This window comes from Protopterus annectens, chromosome 9.part0 (assembly GCF_019279795.1).
Source record: "Protopterus annectens isolate FY-2018-M chromosome 9.part0, PAN1.0, whole genome shotgun sequence".
Lineage (NCBI taxonomy): Eukaryota > Metazoa > Chordata > Ceratodontiformes > Protopteridae > Protopterus > Protopterus annectens.
Genome location: NC_056743.1, coordinates 754289047 through 754309562, shown reverse-complemented (window position 1 = coordinate 754309562; position 20516 = coordinate 754289047). Strand labels below are relative to the sequence as shown.

The window sequence follows — 20516 nt, the reverse complement described above, 5'->3', positions numbered from 1 at the left end:
AAACAGCATTTAGCTCACTTGCAGCTGACACGTTTTATTTTATTTTGTATTGCTGTGTATATACCTACTTTTGTATTAGATTTTGCTTGTATTAGAAGCTTTTTGTACACACTACTAATCTTTGTATCGTTAATTGGGTATCTACCTATTTCTGGATTGGAAGCTTTTTGTTCACACTACTAATCTTTTTATCTTTAATTGTGAATATAGCTACTTCTGTAGTAGATTTTTGTGGCATTATTGATGTGTAGTAACCCACTAGATGCGCAGCAGCAAGCAGTGCCCAAACCCCACCTAACACCTAGGATTACGTCATCACTGAGCACTCTTGAATAAATATTCGGTTTGTGGTCCGCATGACTATTCATTGTGTTGAGACCGTGAAACTTAAGTTAATTAAGTAGTGAAATAATGAAAAAATAAATCCTTTAAAGCAAGTCCTCAAAAACTGTGAAATCACGTTATCGGATTTAAGCAGTTGCAGCACCCTAGTAAAGCCGTTAATTTTTTAGCTATAAATCCCTTGTACTGCGGTATTAAATCAAATCATTTGACAAGTTTGAGACGTGAAAACATAAAATTGTCATGAAAATGCTTCCCATGCAAACCTGCATGAAAGTAAGTTTCTCCTCATTATAGACCGCTGTAAAGCAATGCACTTTATTGTCTTAACATTTATTATTTCATAGTTGTTCCTGTCTTTTCTCTCTTATTTATGAAAGCTGGACATATAAAGTATGTTGAAACTTTAACGTTTAATGATTTTTTTATTTAATAGTATTCTTTCTTTTGCGTTACAGATACACCGATAATAAATGCATATTTATGCCTGTTGCCATACCTCTCAACTGTCCCTGATTTTGACTCAAAATTTCTGTCCCTCTTACTCCCTTCTAAATGTGTGCCATTTGGAGAAAAGGTGGTGAATTACACATAAATAATGACACCTGGCCAGTGCTTGCAAGTACTCTATTGTGATCAGTGTACTAAGAAACTAAATAAAAGTGACAATAATCAGAATTACAGACATTTATTTCATAATATAAACATTAAACTCGCATTCACTTATTTTTTCAATGTTTGAAGAACTATGCCTGTTGTAGGGATAATGTTATCTAAATCACATACAGACTAACCTATATGAGTATGTTTAGCATATCCAATTGATCTATCTGTTACATGTCTAGTTTCTCGAAAGACGTTCTGCTGCCTGTTTGTGTGTCTCGCTGTGCACTTTTTTTTTTTTTTGGTGTGGTGTGTCTTCTGTGAGGGGAAGTTTAAAGCTGAGTGGGGGATCGGAATAGTATTAATGAGCTGATTTGGTAGTATTTTATTGTACTCACCCCTTACCTTGTATGTTCGGTTAAGTTCTGACAGTTCTACACAAGCTGGGGTGGTTAGTTAAACTTAAATGACTTTGTGTTACTGTGCAGTTTGACAGATATTTTCTGTTTAGAGTTATGTGAAACACTGGCAAGTAGAGCTCTAATAAACAAGTCATTAGAATGATAGGTTTTGCAATTAGCATGCATTTTTTGAAAGAAAACTCAAATATCTGCCATTGTTTACTGAGTGCAGCTCTCAATGATTTGAAGGAAAACACATTTTATGCAGCATATCGGATTATTAACCTGGTAAGTGAACTGGTCCAAGGACCTTTTCCAGGCACAACTCTGGCCTAGCAGGCAAATAGAATAACAAACCTAAGTACAAGAACCAGCTTATCAGACAAATTAGTGTACAGCAACTGAATGTTGAACAGCACATAAAGCATACTCATCCACTCAGTGCAAGAAATTTGGACAAAGCCAAAAATAATGCCGGGTACAAAGGCCCAAGAATAGGGTCATATTTTAAATGTTGTTCCTATACACTTGGAAAGTTGTTAGAATGACAGATTTTACCCCTGAAAAAGTTAATCACGAAGAAATATATGCATGATGTCACTAGCAAATCTGCATTCCGTGTCAGTCATGCCACATTTGCATATTTACATCACTGGCTTTTGCCTTGTCAGTCAAGCAGACCACATCCGTTCCTGTGCAAAATGGCCAGTGGGTTAATGCACATCAACAAAGCCAATTTTGCATGTACTCAAAGCTTTTCACATACTACTACTATTTGTATCATAATTTGATCTGCTTTGGAGCTTTTCTCCCCAGCCCTCCGCTGTAAAAGTGCTCTGGCTCGGTAGAACATAGCCGGTTAACAAATGTCAAAATAAATAAAATAAATTATGTTAACAGTGTAATGAGCTCATCTGTGACAATATCACATTCTCATTCCAAGGGTATAGCCTGCATATTAGCAGACAAATGTGCTACCTTTACCTCACCTACAAATATTGATACCCCCGCTAGTCTTGAAAAAAAAAGTTATGTCTTACCATAACGTTCCATCTGAGTTGTTTCATCTTTGTTTTTTCATTACTCTTGGGATTCTGTTCTGACCTCTGAACCGAGCCAGCCTTTTTTTCAAGCTCGCGTCAGCCACAAACCTCTTGAGCTAAGAGTTTACCCATCATGCCCTTCTCCCTGTTTCCTCAGATCTAGTTTGCAAGTTGGAAAAATGAAGCTGAGGCTACCTCTGGTCAGAATGACCTAACAACTGGAAAGAAGGACAAATGAGATTCACCAGAAACCTTCGGAGGGGGAAGGCAGGTGGGCCGTAATGAATGAACGAAGATGAAACGACTCCGATGGAACATTATGGTAAGACATAACTTCTTTATCTGATGTTGTTAATCTTCATTTATTCCTTACTCTTGGGACAGAGTCCCCAGCTATCTTATTCCCTGGATGGCCCTATGGAAGGACATTACAGAGCACCATAGAACCAAAAGAAAACTGTGCCTCTGGAGGCAAAGTCCAATTTGTAATATGCAATGAAGGTATGAGGCCTAGCCCAGGTTGCGGCTGCACAAATGTCATTCAAAGATGTTCTCGCATGGAAGGCTGCAGAAGTTGACACTGATCTTTTAGAGTGGGCCTTTACTCTGCCAGGTAGAGAGATACCATTCTTGCCATAAATGAAAGTAATACAATTTCTCAACCAAGTGGCTAAAGTAATTTTTGAAACTGGACAACCTAGTCTGGATTCAGAAAAGGCCAAAAACAGCTGGTCAGATTTTCTAGTCAATTTAGACTTGTCTAGGTAAAAACAAATTTGTCTATGTACATCCAAGGTATGCAGGCAATATTCCCCTCTGTTAGAATGATTAGGGAAGGACACTGGCAAATCACTAGTCTGATTGATAGATAACTCAGAAACGACCTTGGACAAGAAGGTTGGATTGGTCCTCAATGAAACTCTGTCCTTGTGAAAGATGAGGTAGGGGGGTTTGATAGACAAGGCCTGTAATTCAGAAATACATCTGGCAGAAGTAATAGCAACTAAGTTTAGCATTTTCCATGACAGATACTTTAGATCACAGGTAGATGCAGGCTCAAAGGAAGAAGTTGTCAACACTTGAAGCAATAAGGCCAGGTCCCAAGGTTGAACAGGTTCTCTGAGTGGAGGCTTTAGTTGGGTTATGCCCTTCAGAAAGGTCTTACAAAGTCTGTATGACATTAAGGATGAGCCCTGGAAGCCATTATGAACATTAGAAATCGCAGCCAAATGAACACGAACTGTGGAGGCTGCTACCCCCGATTTAAAAAGGTCTGAAAGATATTCTAGCACAGTAGAAGACAGGGGCTGTAAAAGGGTCCATTTATTTATCTTGTAGCCAGAGAGAAATCCTCTTCCATTTGCTTCAGTAGAGTAGACTGGTGGATGATCTATGAGAGGTAATCAGGATGTCACGAACAGGGGAAGGATAGATCATGCTGCCTGGCAATCATTGGAAGTGGATAAACCAAGCTGTCAGTTTCAGGCTGGATAGGTTTGGATGAACCAGATCCTGCGGGTGAAAGATCAACTCTGGAGTTGGATTGAGAATCCATGGTCGATCTAGCAGATGAAGCCACAGGAAGGGAAACCAAACTTGTCGAGGCCAATATGGAGCAACGAGGATCACTTTACTCTTACTGCCACTAGAGGATTGAGAGACCACTCATGAGGCTGTAGAATGCATCTGCTCAACTTGTCCGTTATCACGTTGGAGCTCCCGGGAATGTGGGTCGCTATCAGAAAACGGTTGGAGGCGATCATCTATTGCCATATTCTCATGACCTCTCGACCACAGTGGGTATGATTTGGTTCCCCCTTGTTTGTTGATGTACCAGACTACTGCCATGTTGTCTGACTGAATTGCAATCGTCCCTGACGGAAGGATCGATTGGAATGCTTGCAATGCTAGTAGCACCGCCCTCAGTGCCTTGGACTGTCTTTCCCTGAAACAGCCCCCCCACCTCATCAGGGAGGCGTCCATGGTCACTGTGGCGTTGGGCTGATGAGGGGTGAAGGGGCAAGACCACTGGTGAGGGTTGTTTGACATCCACCAGAGCAAGTCCTGTTTGCAAATCTTGGTTATTTGAATCGGAAAAGATAAGGGGTGCTGGGATGGGTACCACTGAGTAAGAAGCAGCCATTGAAGAAACCTCATGTGTAGCCTTGCTGGAAGGACTGTGGTGATGGAGGCTGCCATTAATCCCAGCAGTTGAAGAACCGATCGAGCTGAGGGTAGATTTTGTGAAGTATTGCCTGAACCTGTTCTTTGATCCTCTGAATTCTGTGCTCTGGTAGAGAGACTGTACAAATCATTGTGTCCAGAATCACTCCAATGTACTCTGAGTGATTCGGAGTAAGGTTTGACGACTTCCAGCTTATCGATATTCCGAGCTGCTGTGCATTGTTTAGGATGCAAGTCAAGGCCTGATCCAGTAGACATCTTGTTGGGGCAGTAATGAGCCAGTCGTCTAGGTAGGGCAACACCTGGAATCCGTGAAGCCACAGGTGATCTGTGACTACTGCCATGCACTTTGTGAACACTCTGGGTGCTGTAGAGAGTCCGAAGGGCAGTACGCAAAACTGGTAATGACTGGCTCCTGACCAGAAGTGAAAGTATCTTCTTGAGCACCTTTCCACCTTTATGTGGTAGTACTCATCTTGAAGATCTATGAAGCACATCCAATCATCTTTTTCCAAAAGTGGAAGTATAGACTGAACCGTGACCATCTGGAATTTTTCTGTCTTTACAAATTTGTTTAGGGCACTGAGATCCAGAATTGGTCTCCAGTCCCCTGTCTTTTTTGGCATCAAAAAGAGTCTTGAATAGAAGCCGGATCCTGTCTGGTCTGGGGGGAATGTTTGGATGACTCTTTTTCAAAGCAGCTCACATATCTCTATAGCTGCAGCTTTCTTTTGACTGGGTGGTATGTCGGGTAAGCTTCTGGCTAAGGGGGGAGTGAATAAGAAAGGAATATGGTATCCTCAGGTGATGAGCCTTTGTACCCAAGCATCTGTGGTTATGGTTTGCCAGGCAGAAGGGGTACAAGGAAAAACGACCCCCAACTGCTTCCAGAGGAAAGCAATTGGGCTGCTCCTCAGGAGCACTGATAGGGCTGTCCAGAGAAAGATTCCCTGGAACCCTGGTTTCGTGGACCTCCCCTGCCCGAAAGGGGCGTCTTCCGTTAGAATCCCCCCCCCTTGCCTCTAGGCAAAAACTTCACCCTGAGAGTCACGGAAAGGACCCTGAGACTTTCTGTGCCACATTTTCCCACTCTTCCCCTCAGCGGTTCTGTTCTAGGAATCAGAAGATAAACGGGCACTCATGGCAGATAGGGTCTTACCGTCCTGTTCACATCTGGCCAATTTATCTTTTACCTTGGAGCCAAACAAAGTAGTGGTCTCAATAGGGGTGTTAAAGAAGAAAGCCTTGAAGGGATCCGCAAAGTCACAAAGGTGCATCCAGGCATGGCGTCTCATGACTATGCCTGCACCAGCAGCTCTCGCCGCTCCCTCAGTAGCATGTGATATCAGACGCATTGAGGAATTGGAGACCAATTCTCGGGCCGCTAACTGAGAGGCCACCTTGTCTCGGGCCTCATCAGAAACTGCTCCTGCCAAGGTTTCAGAGAGTTCAGGCACCAGTTCTGTCTGTAGCCTTGTGAAATGTGCCAGGTAGTTCAAGGACCTAACAGCCAAGGTTGATGACACAAAGACTCTCATCCCTAATCTGTCCACCACCCGGGAATCCTTATTGGGCAAGTGAACAGCCTGGCTCTCCTCTGCCAGTTCCTTCTTTGTAGTGGCAGCCCCCACCATAGTGTCTACTGGGAGACCTTTCGACCAATGAGGGCACTCTTCTGGGGGAGAGGGGATTTTGTCCGGCCTACAAGGTGTGGCCTCCACAGAGTCCGGTGCCTTCCACGCATGCTGCACGATGAGCTTGGTGAGCTCATCGGCAGGTGGGATAACCTAGGAGGTAGGGGGCCAGGCACGAAAAGCCTGCAGGAACACAGACTCCTCTAAGGAAGGGTTAGAGGACTTCCATTCACCTCTCTGCTTTACAGTTTCGAGGATGTCACCAAAGGAAACCTGGTCAGAAGGTGAACGTGGGGACTCCTCCCCATCATCATAATCTGCGTCTTCGGTCACTGACTCTCTTCTGTGGAGTCCATGTGCTTCCTCTTACACCTAGTGTTGCAGTGGACTTCCTCAGTGGAAGACTCTCAGTGGAAGGCTGCAAGGATGGGGTCTCCAGGAGGAGAATGGCCCGAGACTCTTGCGCCTGGAGTCCAGGGGTTGTGACTTGAGACAGCTGAGGCTCAGAGGAAGTAGTAGTCTCTGACAGAGGTGGCCAAGAAGCAGCAGCCAGTGTCCTCTCCAAGGCCAGTTAGGTCGGCCTGCCCAAGGAGGGATGCCTCAAAACCTCCACAGAGGTCGAAGGAGTATAGGTAGGAGTCTGTGGAGAAGGGTGATTCACTCCAGAGGGAAGAGACGCTTTTGAAGGGGCAGGAATTCCTCTGGGCAAAAGCAGCTGGTCTATAAGCCGCACCACATCATGTTCAGAAAGGCTTTTGGTAAACGTCATTGAAAGCCCTGAAGTAGATTCGGACCTGTCCAAAAAAGGGCTAGCACTACCACTGAAAGAAGGTGTCTGAATAGGTAATGTCTGCACCAAAACTGGTGGTGTTTGTATAGTCTACACCACTAAAGCCAGTGCAGAAGCGGTATGCACTGAAATCAACGATGTGGAAGATTCCTGCACCGAGAACGGTGTTGTCAAAATTGGAGCTGTCTGCACCGAAACCATTGTTGCCGAAAAAGCTTGCACTGAAGAAATTGTTGGTGCTGAGGGGGTCTGCGCCAAGAAAACTGTTCGTGCCTAAGGTATGCACTGAAATCAACGATGTGGAAGATTCCTGCACAGAGAGTGGTGTTGTCAAAATTGGAGCTGTCTGCACCGAAACAGCTTGCACTGAAGAAATTGTTGGTGCTGAGGGGGTCTGCGCCAAGAAAACTGTTGGTGCCTAAGGCATCTGCGCCAAGAAAACTGTTGGTGCCTAAGGCATCTGCGCCAAGAAAACTGTCAGTGCTGAAGATGTTTGCACCGAGAAACTGGACGGTGCCGAAGGAGTCTGCATCGAGACTTCAGTTGGTGCCAAAGATGACTGTGCCGATATACCAGTCGGTGCCGAGAAAGTCTGCACTGAACTAGTCGGTGTCATAGAAGTCTGCGTCAAAAGCAATGGTGTAGGGGGACCAGCAGAGATAATTGGAGACAGTCAAGTGAGTCCATGCCGAAGCAGCCGCTGACACCGACTCTGACAATTTAGCCTTTTTATGTTTCAATTCCTCAGGGTCTCCAGAGGGAGACAATGGAAGAGACTTGGACCTTTTATGTTGTTTGAAAGGAGGAGAAGATTTCTGCGACCCAGAAATAGCCTCGCAGAAAGAGGTCTTAAGGAGACCCTTTAGTACTAGTTTATTTTTACATTCGTTCAAAGTCCTGGCAGAAAAACCTTTACAAATCTGACAGGGCGGCTTCACTGTGAGATGAGGCATGCCCAAACAGTAAACTCACAAGTCGTGCGCTTCAGAGTGAGGCAATTTTGTGTCTGCGCTCCGAACACCTCTTAAAGCCTGGACTCCCTTTCTTCTCCGACATTATATCCACAAAAAATTCAAGAACTAGGCACACACACACACACACACACACACACACACACACACACACACACACACACACTGTAGCAAGGCCCAAGTGAGGGTGAGGAAAGACTACCAGCAAAGGAAGTAGAAGATACCAAAAAGGTACAGGTAATAAGGAAAAAGAAGCTATGACTTAGTAAAGTCGAAAAACTAAGAATTCTGTGAGAAGAAACTCAAAATAATTATCAAAATATACACTTAGCTGGAGAGGAACGGCTCAACACGGCTGAACAGCAATGTGGCAAACTAGATCTGAGGTAACAGGAAGAAGGGCATGGTGGGTAAAATCTTAGCTCGAGAGGTTTGTGGCTGATGCGAGCTTGAAAAAAAGGCCGGCTCGGTTCCGAGGTCGGAACCGAATCCCAAGAGTAAGGAATAAACGAAGATTAACATCAGATTGTTGTTTTTTCTGAAATCACTTTGGAATAAATCTTAAAATCCATTCCAAAGGCTAAAAATAAAATAACTTTGGGACCAGATAACCTTCCAGACTACTTTCTCATCAGTGCCAAGTGTGCAGTTTCTGCGCTTCTATTTAAACTGTTTAACCTCAGCCTGTCCAAAAGGTTTGTTCCTGATGGAGATTATCTTCAGTATTCAAAGAAGTCCTCTTACCACTATACTCCGTCCTTTATCAAGTCTCTCATTGAATATAGTACCCCCTTTAGTATCTACAAATTGTGTGTATGGTTATGCATCTTATAGCTCCTACGATCACTTGCCTAGTATTGCTCCTGTGTCCATCGATTCTTTTGTGAATCCCTTCATGAAGGGCATGCTATGGTTAAAGCCCTCTCAGAAGACCTCTCTTCTTAGACTACAATCTAAACTTTGTGACTTTGTGAGTTAAAAAAAACAAAACAAAAAAAAAAAACGCATGCCTTTAAAATTAGTAATTGTGTAAAACTTTTTTAAAATTCCCTTTGTGGTTATCACCTCAGCCAGAGCATGTCATGATGTGGAGGGAGAGCCTTATCAACCAATTAATTACTTTTTGTTCCTTTTGAATACCACTTAAGAGATGGACAAACATGTTATACATATTTTATATATATATATATAAGAAAATCTCTACCAAAAAAAAATGACCCAGACATTTTTTTTTTGGTTTGTAGGCCTGTAGGTGCCTCCATGGGGTCGAAATTATGTTGTTGAAAAACGTCTTCGCTGACCACTAAACAGTGAAATCTAACTCGCATGAACAGCTGTTTCATTGAATTTTTTCGTAGGGGAAAAACCCGCTTGACCATCAGGAATTTGTCCTTTTCATAGGTAGGTACTAGGCTATTGGCCCTAGGGGCCTATATCATCATCATCTTTCGGCTGTTCCCGTTAGGGGTCACCACAGTGGATCATCTGTTTCCATTTCTTCCTGTCCTCTGCATCTTGCTCGCACACCAACCACCTGCATGTCCTCTCTCACCACATCCATAAACCTTATCTTAGGCCTTCCTCTTTTCCTGTTACCTGGTAGCTTCATCTTTAGCATCCTTTTCCCAATATACTCAGCATCCCTCCTCAGTACATGTCCAAACCAACTTAATCTTGCCTCTCTGGCTTTGTCTCCAAACCTTCCAACCTGGGCTGACCCTCTAATATACTTATTCCTAATCCTGTCCACCCTCGTCACACCCAGTGCAACATCTTTAACTCTGCCACATCCAGCTCTAACTCCTGCCTTTTTGTCAGTCACTGTCTACAACCCATATAACATAGCTGGTCTCACTACCCTCTTGTAGATCTTCCCTTTCACTTTTACTGGTACTCGTCTGTCACAAATTACTCCTGACACTCGTCTCCACCCAACCCATCCTGCCTGTACTGTCTTCTTCACCTCTCTTCCACCCTCACCATTACTCTAAACTATTGATCCCAAGTATTTAAACTCATCCACCTTAGCCACCTCTACTTCTTGCATCCTCACCATTCCTCTATCCTCCCTCTCATTCACACACATATATTCGGTCTTAGTCCTGCTGACCTTCATTCCTCTTCTCTCTAGAGCATATCTCCATCTCTCTAGGGTCTTCTCCACCTGTTCCCTACTCTCACTACAGATCACAATGTCATCTGCAAACCTCATAGTCCACGGGAACTCCTGTCTGAACTCATCTGTCAACCTGTCCATCACCACTGCAAATAAGAAAGGGCTCAGAGCTGATCCTTGATGTAATCCCACCTCCACCTTAAACGCTTCTGTCTCTCCCACCGCAAACCTCACCGCTGTCACACTACCCTCGTACATATCCTGTACCACTCTTACATACTTCTCTGACACTCCCGACTTCCTCATACAATACCACAACTTCTCTAGGCACCCTGTCATATGCATTCTCTAAGTCTACAAAAACAATGCAACTCCTCCTTCTGACCTTCTCTGTACTTCTCCATCAACACTGTCAGAGCAAACATTGCATCTGTAGTGCTCTTTCCCAGCATGAAACCATACCGCTGATCACTAATCATCACGTCCCTTCTTAACCTAGCTTCCACTACTCTTTCCTATAACTTCAAGCTGTGACTATCAGTTTTATCCCTCTGTAGTTACTACAGATCTGCACATCACCCTTATTATTAAAAATCGGTACCAAAACACTTTCTCCATTCCTCAGGCATCCTCTCACTTTCCAAAATTTCATTAAACAATCTGGTTAACAACTCCACTGCCATTTCACCTAAACACCTCCATGCCTCCACAGGTATGTCACCTGGACCAACAGCCTTTCCATTCTTCATCCTCTTCATAGCTATCCTTACTTCCTACTTGCTAATCCATTGCACTTCATGATTCACTATCCCCACATCATCCAGCCTTCTCTCCCTCTCATTCTTTTCATTCATCAACCCCTCAATGTACTCTCTCCATCTGATCAACACACTCTCCTTGCTTGTGAGTATGGTTCCCTCATTATCCTTTTTCACCTTTACTTGCTGCACATCTTTCCTAGCTCAGTCCCTCTGTCTAGCCAATCGGTACAGGTCCTTTTCTCCCTCCTTAGTGTCCAACCTTTCATACAACTCTTCATATGCTGTAGGGCCTATAAGCTTAGACAAAAAGGTATCCTAGCTTTTGCCACCCAAGAAAATTATTTTCCTGTGCCCCTGTCGAGCAGAGCCACAGAGGTGATTCCCGGGGTGAATTTCCTAGTTCCCATCCAGTCATCAAGATTTTTCTTGAAGAGTGCTAATGAGGAGCTTTGTTTGATATAGATAGGTAGTTTGTTCCAGAGTATGGGGAAGTCTCTGAGACAGGAATGTATCCCTCCAGCATGTTCTGCTTATTGTGGTGACAAGGTTTAGGTCCCTAGAGCATGTAGCTTGGAGGGATTGGGATTTTTTTTAAGTGGAGCATGTTCAACAGCTCTGGGTTTGACATAGCTTTGTATGTTAGGCAGAGATCACCTCTGAGTAGGCAATATGCGACAGAGTAAAGCTGGAATTTTTTTAGACTGTGTACCTAGGGCATCTGTTTGAGGCTGGTAATCCTCTTTGTGAGGTATTTCTGCAGCCTTTCCAGTTGTTGTAGATGTCTTGTGAGGTATATACCAAAAAGGGCGTTGTACTCTATAATGGGTCTAATGAGTGACTAGTAGAGGGGGAACAATGACTTCTTTTTTTTTTTTCCTGGATGAGAAACCTTTTGTGATGAGGTGTGCCATGTAGACTGATTTCCTGACTACTGTGGGGATGTGATTGTCAAAGGAGAGACTACTGTCCACCTGTGTCCCAAAGTCTCTTATCACACTTTCAGTGTTAAGTAGACTACCACCTATATGGTAGTTCAGGGGTCCAGAGTTTTTACCAGAGGGGATGACAATGCACTTTTTGGCATTGAGATTGAGGCCATGCCTTTGACACCAGGCATCTCTCTGCGAGGCCCTTTTGTAATCGTTAGGAGTTTCGATTATGGCTCCTAGTTTGCAGTCATCTGCAAACTTCATTAGCCAAAGACCTTCTGTGTTAGCCTGTACTTCAGAGAAGTAGATACTAAACAGGAGAGGACCTAGGACTGAACCCTGTGGTACTCCACTTGTCACTGGTCTGAAGTCAGATTTGGAGTCTACTACTTTCACAGTGTGGGTTCTGTCAGTGAGCCAGTTGGCAACCCATCTTGTGACCTATGGATTTATACCTAGTTTAGTGAGTTTATCTATAATTCCAGAATGGGGGATGGTGTCAAAAGCCTTGGCGAGATCTAGATGGGCTGTGTGAACCACCTTACCCTCATCTGTGGCTTTGGTGACTGCTTCAGAGAAGTCGATCAGGTTTAGACATGATCTGCCTTTTACAAACCCGAACTGGTTTGGGGTCCAGAGTTTGGAGATTACCAATGTTTTTGCAAGTTCCATGGCCTTGCAGACCAGGCTCATCAGGCTAATGGGTCAGTAGTTCCCAGGGTACGTTGTGGCTCCCCCTTTGTGGAGTGGGATAACTATTGTTGTGCACCATTCAGTGGGCACAAAACCTGTGGTGAGGCTATGATTGAACATGGTGCTTAGGTGGGGTGCCAGTTCGTTCTGTAGTTCATGTAGAACGCAGCCTGGGATGTTGCCAGGTCCCATGGATGCTGTGTTCTTGGCTTTGGAGAGTGTGGTTTTTACCTGTGCAGCTGTGATTACAGGAACTTTGCATTCTTCCGGTATAGAGATGGGCCCTTTAGGGGAAGGGGGGGGGGGTAAAGTTAGCACTGAACCTGTCTGACAGGATGTTGGCAATATCAGTTGGTTCTGTACATTTAGCGCCCTTGTGCTGCAACTCGGAGCAGATCTGAGTGTTGCCATTGAGATTCTTGACAAAGCTATAGAATGCTTTGTGGTTGTCTTTAGAGTCCGTGGTGATTTTGTTTTCATAACTAGCTTTGGAGGTTTTTGTGAGGGATCTATTTTTTTTTTTTTTTTTTTTTTTTTTTTTTTTGCAGCAGCAGCAGTTTCTTCTGTTGCAGAGTTTATGGCAGGGGACCACCAGATTGGCTTCACTTTTTTGGAGGATAGCATCTTGGTTCTGTTAGGGATAGCATGATCCATGCACTCTTGTAAGTGCTTATAAAGTGCATTTGTGTAGGATTTAGCAGTCGTACCGCTGTTGTGTGTCTGCATGGGTCTCGTGAAGTTTTCCACTTCTGTCTTAAGCGTGAAGTTGGCTTTGGAGAAGTTTTTTATGGTGGTTTCCCTAATGGGGGGTGGGATGTGGATGTCTAGCATGTGGTCGGATCTGACCAACGAGAAATTGACCTCTGGTGTGGAACACCGGTCGCCCATGTTGGTAATGACCAGGTCTAGGCCCTGGTGGGGGTGTAGATAAGTTGATCCAAGGCATTGGAATTTATGAATTCCAGAAAGCGTTGAGCAAAGGTGTTGGTACATGAGTAGTTTTCCCAGTTAATGGTGGAGTAGTTGAAATTGCCCATTATTAGGGTGTTGGGTTGTACCCTAATATTTTCCAATGTATCAAGAAATGAGGCGTGGGAATCCTGGGGCATGGTGGGGGATCTGTAGAAAGTTACAATTTGGATTGCGGTCTTGCCCAGAGTTAGTTACACTTGGATAATGTCGGATGCATTATGCTGAGCAACTAGCCTGGAGTTGTGAATATCCTTAATGAATATGGACACGTCTCCACCTTTAGTGTTTCGGTCCAGGTTAGGTGGCCGAAAGGTGTGGTATGAATTTCCCCACTGTTGTGCAATCTCAGAGTTGGTATATTTTTAGTTGGGGGGGGGGGCATGGGGAGACAGGCTTCACCCCCCCCCCTTTGAAGGGTTTGAAAGTTTGTCTCGTTTTTGGTTGGCCAAGCAATTTTTTCCCCAGGAAAAAAGTTGCTGAAATGTATTTATTTATTTACATTTGTTTACCAGGAAATTCCAGCTGGAAGCAGGTCCTTTTTCAGTGGATGCCCGGGGAGAAAAGCTCCACATTATGTACACGATAGAGATGCAAAGATGCAGCAATAGTAAACATTACAGGTTGTTCACTTTAATACAATAACAAGATATTGATTATCAGCAGTATATACAGAAAATGTTGCAAGTTAAAATAGTTTCTTATCGTTTATAATATTAGTAACAAAGTTGTCAGACAAGGTATTAAAGTATGTAAAGACAACTAGCTTTTTCTGACTGTGGTTAGTAGTGGCGGTAGTATAGTTGGGTTAAGAGTCCAGGTGGGGGTGTTAGTCTGGATTAGAACAAGGACAAAGCCAGTGCAAATTTATGTGAAATTTGAGCGCAGTCTTGAAAAGGCTGCTGAAAGGTAGAGTAGTTTATAGAGGGTGGAAGATTGTACCAAAGTTTAGATTTGGTACATGAAAATATGGCTTCTCTTACTGAGTTTTTGGGTTTGATAACAGTAAGTTGATTTCTGTTGCTTTATCTTCAAAGACGTTGGAATTCGCTGTTTAGTGGTCGGCAAACAGGCGTTTGCTAAAGAGGTTTTTTGACAATGTAATATAGACCCCCTCCATGTACCATGTTGAGTTATAACTTGGATAATGGTAATTCCACACACTTTTGTTTGCTATCAAAAAGAAAATAAGCTTTTCTAAATAGTGCATTTAAAGTGTGTACTGACATTAATTATATTTATCAGTGACCATGCAGAGGAAGAACAAACCCCAACCTACATCCTTGATTCATAACAAAGTATTGTACACCACTCTGTCTCATGTACCCATAGAAGCTAGTAAAAAACAAACAAATAAGGCAATGGACAGAGGGCACTCCAACAAAATCCAGTTCAGTAGTAAGTAGTTTAATAAGGTTAGCACTTTCGTACAGGTCACTGCCTATACTTCCTCAGACAAAGAAACACCGTTGAACAGAATCACTGAAATACCTTCCTCCAACAAGTAACCACACCTATCAAAAATCACATGAGCAATTAATAATTAAAAATACATTGACTTATAATAGTATGTTTGAAAACAATCTGTTGAAAAATCAAATAAAAAACTAGAAGTGAAAAAACTGACAGCCAAAATTCTTATAAGACACCTAAAAATATATGTAATAAATATATATGTATTCAAAAATTTAACAGTATAACATTTGTTGATAAAAAAATCCCATCTCATATGGACAACGAATGCATATACTGTTAAATACATTCATATTAATATGTATATGTGTAAATGCATAAATGTATCCTAAAAAAGTTACAAAAGATGATACCCATGAAGAAATGTATAAAAATATATAAAAAACAGAGAATAAATATACATATATTCACAAGTTTCTTATCTAATTAAACTCCTGAGTTTCAAAATACAAGCTATGGAGCACACATCATTAATGCCTGGATGCCTGAAGGCATTGCCCCTAAGTTGCCATAAGAGCTCACACCTTTTCAACCATAATGGAATAGGGCCACCCCTAATGGTCCCATTAACTTCATTTACAGACATTTTTACAGAAGAATGTAACTTGAATATTTATTTAATTATTGCACATTTTTTGTCAGTACTGAGTTGACTGATGTGTTGGCAAGGGGCTTAACGTTTGTACCCTCCAGGAACATTTATCTAGCAAAAACTATAATAGATTTGAAGGTATTTACAAGGAAGATTAATTTAAAATTGGTTTTGGGCATGCACCATGAAAATGTTCAACCAGTAAGAAATATGTTTTATGTAAACTGCACTTTTAATCCTATATTACATCCTACTTTAATAGCATTTGAGCGTATCTGTGAGTTTGATTTGAGATATTTGGGATTATTCAGGAATGGCCCAGATGTTAATAACCTAAGCTTTGATGAAAGAATGTTATTGATGGAGTTGATTAATGGCAATTTGAGGATATCACAACCAGATAAAGGTGGGGGGTACTGACATAATGGATAGCAATTTGTGTAAAGAAAAAAATGGCTTTACTTTTGGATACTGCTCATTATAAGGTTGTTTCTCTAAATGAGCTTCATGGTTCATACAGAGAAATCAGGGGATTCCTAAATGATTTATTCATCGAAGCACATATTTCGCTTGACATTTTCAATTTTCTTACTGTGGCAGCACCACAAATTCCTGTCATTTTTTGAAACTTTTTTGTTGGGATCTGATTACAGCTGATAAGAATGTGAGAAATGGCTTACCAACCAAACCAGTGGTTATTTTTAAAAGGGGCCAAAACCTGGAATCCTTATTAGACACCAGAAAGGCAACCAATTCAAGGGTAAAGAGTATGTTTCGATGCAAGGCTTGCCCTTATTGCAGGTAGATTGACACTGGTTGTGTTTTCACAGGTAGGGATTATAGATTTTCATGCAATGGCAGCTTTAATTGCAATTCCAAAAGCATAGTTTATTTGGCCAAGTGTAAACTATGTTCCATCTTCTATATCGGAAAGACGGACAGAAGACTTGGGACTGCTTGTATGAACATATGTTGTGTCTTTCAGCTTTTTCCGGTTAGGGGTCGCCACAGCGGAACTCCGGTCCGGTAATGATTGGCAGTAGATTTTTTACGTGCCGAGTTGCCGGCCCTGACGCACAACCTTCAACGAATGTACGCCCATTCACGCATGTCTCTACACAGAAGACGCTCTAGCTGAGAATCGAACAGGACAATGTCTTATTTGAGGAGACAACGCTACCGCAGCACCACCACCGCAGTTATAGGTTGTATGAACATATATATGCTATTAAAAACAAAAAGGTTGAGAATGCCCTTGCAAAACACATAATCAACCATCTTGATCATACTTTTGTTTTTAGGGTTGTAGAACAAATTAATGGTACCATTAGGGGTGGCCCTATTCCATTATGGTTGGAAAGGTGTGAGCTGTTATGGCAACTTAGATGTAATGCCTTCAGGCATCCAGGCATTAATGATGTGTGCTCCGTAGCTTGTATTTTGAAACTAAGGAGTTTAATTAGATAAGAAACTTGTGAATATATACATATATTTTTTCTCTGTTTTTTATAGAGAAAAATTGGTGTATTTTTTATGACAGACCCTGATTATATAAAAGTTGTTGGGCAAGTTCTGAGGATTGTATATCGGAAGGACGTATGTATAAAACAAAATGGTGGAAAGGGACAGTGTCGTGGAGTATGGTGGTAAGATGCTTCAGTGTAGAAATTGTACACAATGTAAATATATTGTAGAGACGGAATCCGTGGTGCTGTACAACTATGGGCCTATCCAACTGAAGAAGAAATATTGTTGTAACACCAAAGCAGTGGTGTATTTAGCAATATGTCAGCTATGCCCAGCATTCTATGTAGGAAAAACCATAAGGAATTTCATACTAGAATATGCCAGCATAATTACAGTATAAAAAAGAAAGATGGTAACAATGCCCTTGTTAGACATTTTGCAATTTATGACCAACATTCATTCAAATTTGTGATAATTGATCATGTTGACCTTGGAGAGAGGAGAAGCTCTTTGAGTTTCTAGAACTGAAAGAGCTACAATGGCAGCTTAGATTAAATGCTGTGAATACCCCAGGACTAAATGATCAATGTTGTAATAATAGTATTTTAAAGTTGAAAGCTTGTTCAGAATGGTAGAAAATACATGTACATAATTAAAAAATGTATACTTTTTTATAGTAACTGTAGGTCTTGCGGTCTAGGCTTGTATGTAATTGTTGAAGTGAATTCTTTTGTCTTCTTCAGCTGTTCCAGTGTCCGATCCAGGCATGGGAGAACCATCTCTTCTGGGTCAGGTAGACATTCCAGGAGATGTCGATCAGTATAGCCAGGAAGGGGACCTCAAGGCAGAGCAGAAGTGCATTTTTCAAGTTGTTTTTTATCCAAACGTTAAAAAGTTAAACATTGTTCATTTGAAGATAATGGTGTCTGTTGGAAACGATTTTCTTACCTTAGTCAAGTTATTGTTGCAGGCTGTTAATCCCGGTGTTCAGAAATCCCTTACCTGAGAATGTCATCAGCAGAGATATTCCTGAGGAAGATGTCTTAGGGGATTCTAACAAAGATGGGGCTTCTTTTGCAGATTCCCAAGCACAAGTCTCCATTTCAGAGGAAACTTCCTTACAACCCAACCCCCCCCCAACTTCTGTCGGACAACAGCCAGGATGAATGAGGTGTTTTAATGAGGATAGGTGGATACCCCTAGGTTTGCCTCATTACACTATCATACCTCCTGTTTTGCCAGCCGGTGAGGATGTAATTAATGTTGCCTGTAACAGTTCTGATTCTCAGCCTTCACTTCTGAAAAAGGCAGATAGACTTTACAAAGTTTCTCAAACTGACAGACCTCTTTTTTTTCCACCTCAGGTCTTTCTCTGTGGTGATTTTCACATCTTCCCAGCTGGGATTAGATTACTGTTTTCTTCAAATCCTTCACCCTTCGACAAAGAAGGAAAGGTTTTTAATAGATTTGGTAAGCTAATATTTTTTTTTCTTCCAGTTTGGCGCATAGAATACTTAATTTTTCTCTCTGAATTCCATTGTTTCTAATATTTCTAACATTTCCCAAGTATCAAAACATATCACATATCGTAAGAGTGTGTATGATTGTGCAGATAATGTGTCTAGGACTCTGCTTCTGTTATATGTTAAAGGGATATGCTTGGGTTCATAATCAGAAGTTTTCTGATGAGGTAAAGTCCTGAAAGTTTAAATTCATCTTTTGAGCAACTAAGTTTTGTTTGACCCATCTGCTACATGGGTCCTCAAACAATTTGATGAGGGAGGGAAATTAATACAGGGAGTTTCCAGACCCCCCCCCCCAAAAAAAATCTTCCAAATAATTTTTTTTCTTTAAAAAAAACTCCCTGCCAAACACAGAATCCAGAAGAGATGTCTGGAGGGGAATAAGAAACTGGAATTTCTTCCTGAAAAGGGACAAGTCTAATACTTCAGAATGCCAGCATTTTTCCCCTGTCATGCCCCATCTTTCAAAATCTGTCCCAGACACTGGCTATGTATACACAATTTGTTGCCCAAATGGGAATCTAACTCTTGGGTGTTAAAAGTGCTTCAGGTGAAATAAAGTTAGCACTGGATACAAACTTCTCCTATCAGGGGAGTTCATCCCCACCCCAAACCAGATGGTTTTTCCTCAGGTTCTTCAGCACTAACCCACCCTAGGATTTCTAAAATTGGTGCCATTAAATCTGAAGACAAAGACTTCTATTCCTGAATGTTTCTGATACCAAAGAAAGTCATATTGGAGGCCAGTTCTTGAGCTTTCCTTCTAAATCTGTACGTGAAAGTACCAAAAATTCAAGATGTTGACCCTTCAAAATCAGTTCTCTCATTCCCCAAAAGATTTTTTGGTAACAGTTACATCCAAAAGGTGTATAACATCACACTCCCCTTAGCCAAAGGCTTCAAGACATTTCTCAGATTTTGTGCGTCTGGGTCATGTTCTAGATTCATAGCGAAATACTGGGCTTAGCTGCCCTAGTGGGCCAGTGTAAACATAGCCAATTTCCATTTTGTGCTTGAAATAATAATCTGTCCCATTTGGTGTTATATTGGCCTTCCCATCTCATGCTTGATAATTATTTATTACCCCTAATGAGAATAACTGGGATTACACCATAGGTAATTGAGTGGACCATGCATGGGATAAAGTATTTATGGAACTGCGTTTGTCTATTAGTAGTTCAGGCAGCAGTCCTGTGGTAAATTTTCTGTTTTCCATCCATAGATCTAAGTTGTGCGTAATATGATTAGGCATGAAGTTCTATGCAGATATGGAGTCTGTTCCACAGCAGCAGTATCCTCTGCAAGATGTACCTGTCCCTCCAAACCATTCTGTTGATGTTGCAAAAGAGTTTTGGATCCCTAGATTGAGTATTTCTGATGCCATTTGTCTTGCTGGTGTGCATTAAATCCATCAGTAATGGGTCAGGGGATGCCTTGTATGCCAGACACAGGTCACCTCTTAGCAGTCTATAGGACACCGATTACAGTGAAAGGGCTTTGAGTCAGTCCATGTAAGACTTGAGTTCTCTACGTTACCCTTTGGGTTATTTGCAACTCCAGTCCTAGCTCAGTGCTTACTGAATGGCACTCGCATATTTCCTTGTTTTAGATGACTTGCTCAACTTTGCAGAGTCTTTTCCAAGGTGCCAAGAGTCCTTACAATGAGTTTCTTTTCTTCTGAACAATCTGGGATTCCAATAAATGTTTAAAAATCCTCTTAAACCAGAAAGACAATCCTGTGTGAAAGGGTCAGTCTTACAGTCTCCTCTCCGCGAAAGGCTTCTTTTCTTTTTCTTACAAAGAAGGCAGATTTTTCCTGAGCTTCTCAAATCAGTCTCAGACTTCAGATGGAGGGTGTCTCTGGATTCCATGGTTCATGGCTTCTGTGATTCTTATCACCCTTCTTGCCAGGTTACACATGAGAAAGATTCAGTCTTTCTTTAAAAAAAAATGCAATAATGGAGTTTACAAATAGAAGCAATAACAAGTCTCCCTTTTTCTCCTGTACCTCCATGCCAATCTGTA

General features: G+C 42.0%; 1 protein-coding gene across 3 annotated transcripts in view; it reads left to right on the top strand.

Moving 5' to 3' along the window:
- The window catches only part of PBDC1 (polysaccharide biosynthesis domain containing 1), a 725752-nt gene that overhangs the window by 91423 nt on the left and 613813 nt on the right, over positions 1-20516 (top strand). The gene's annotated exons all lie outside the window — the stretch shown is intronic.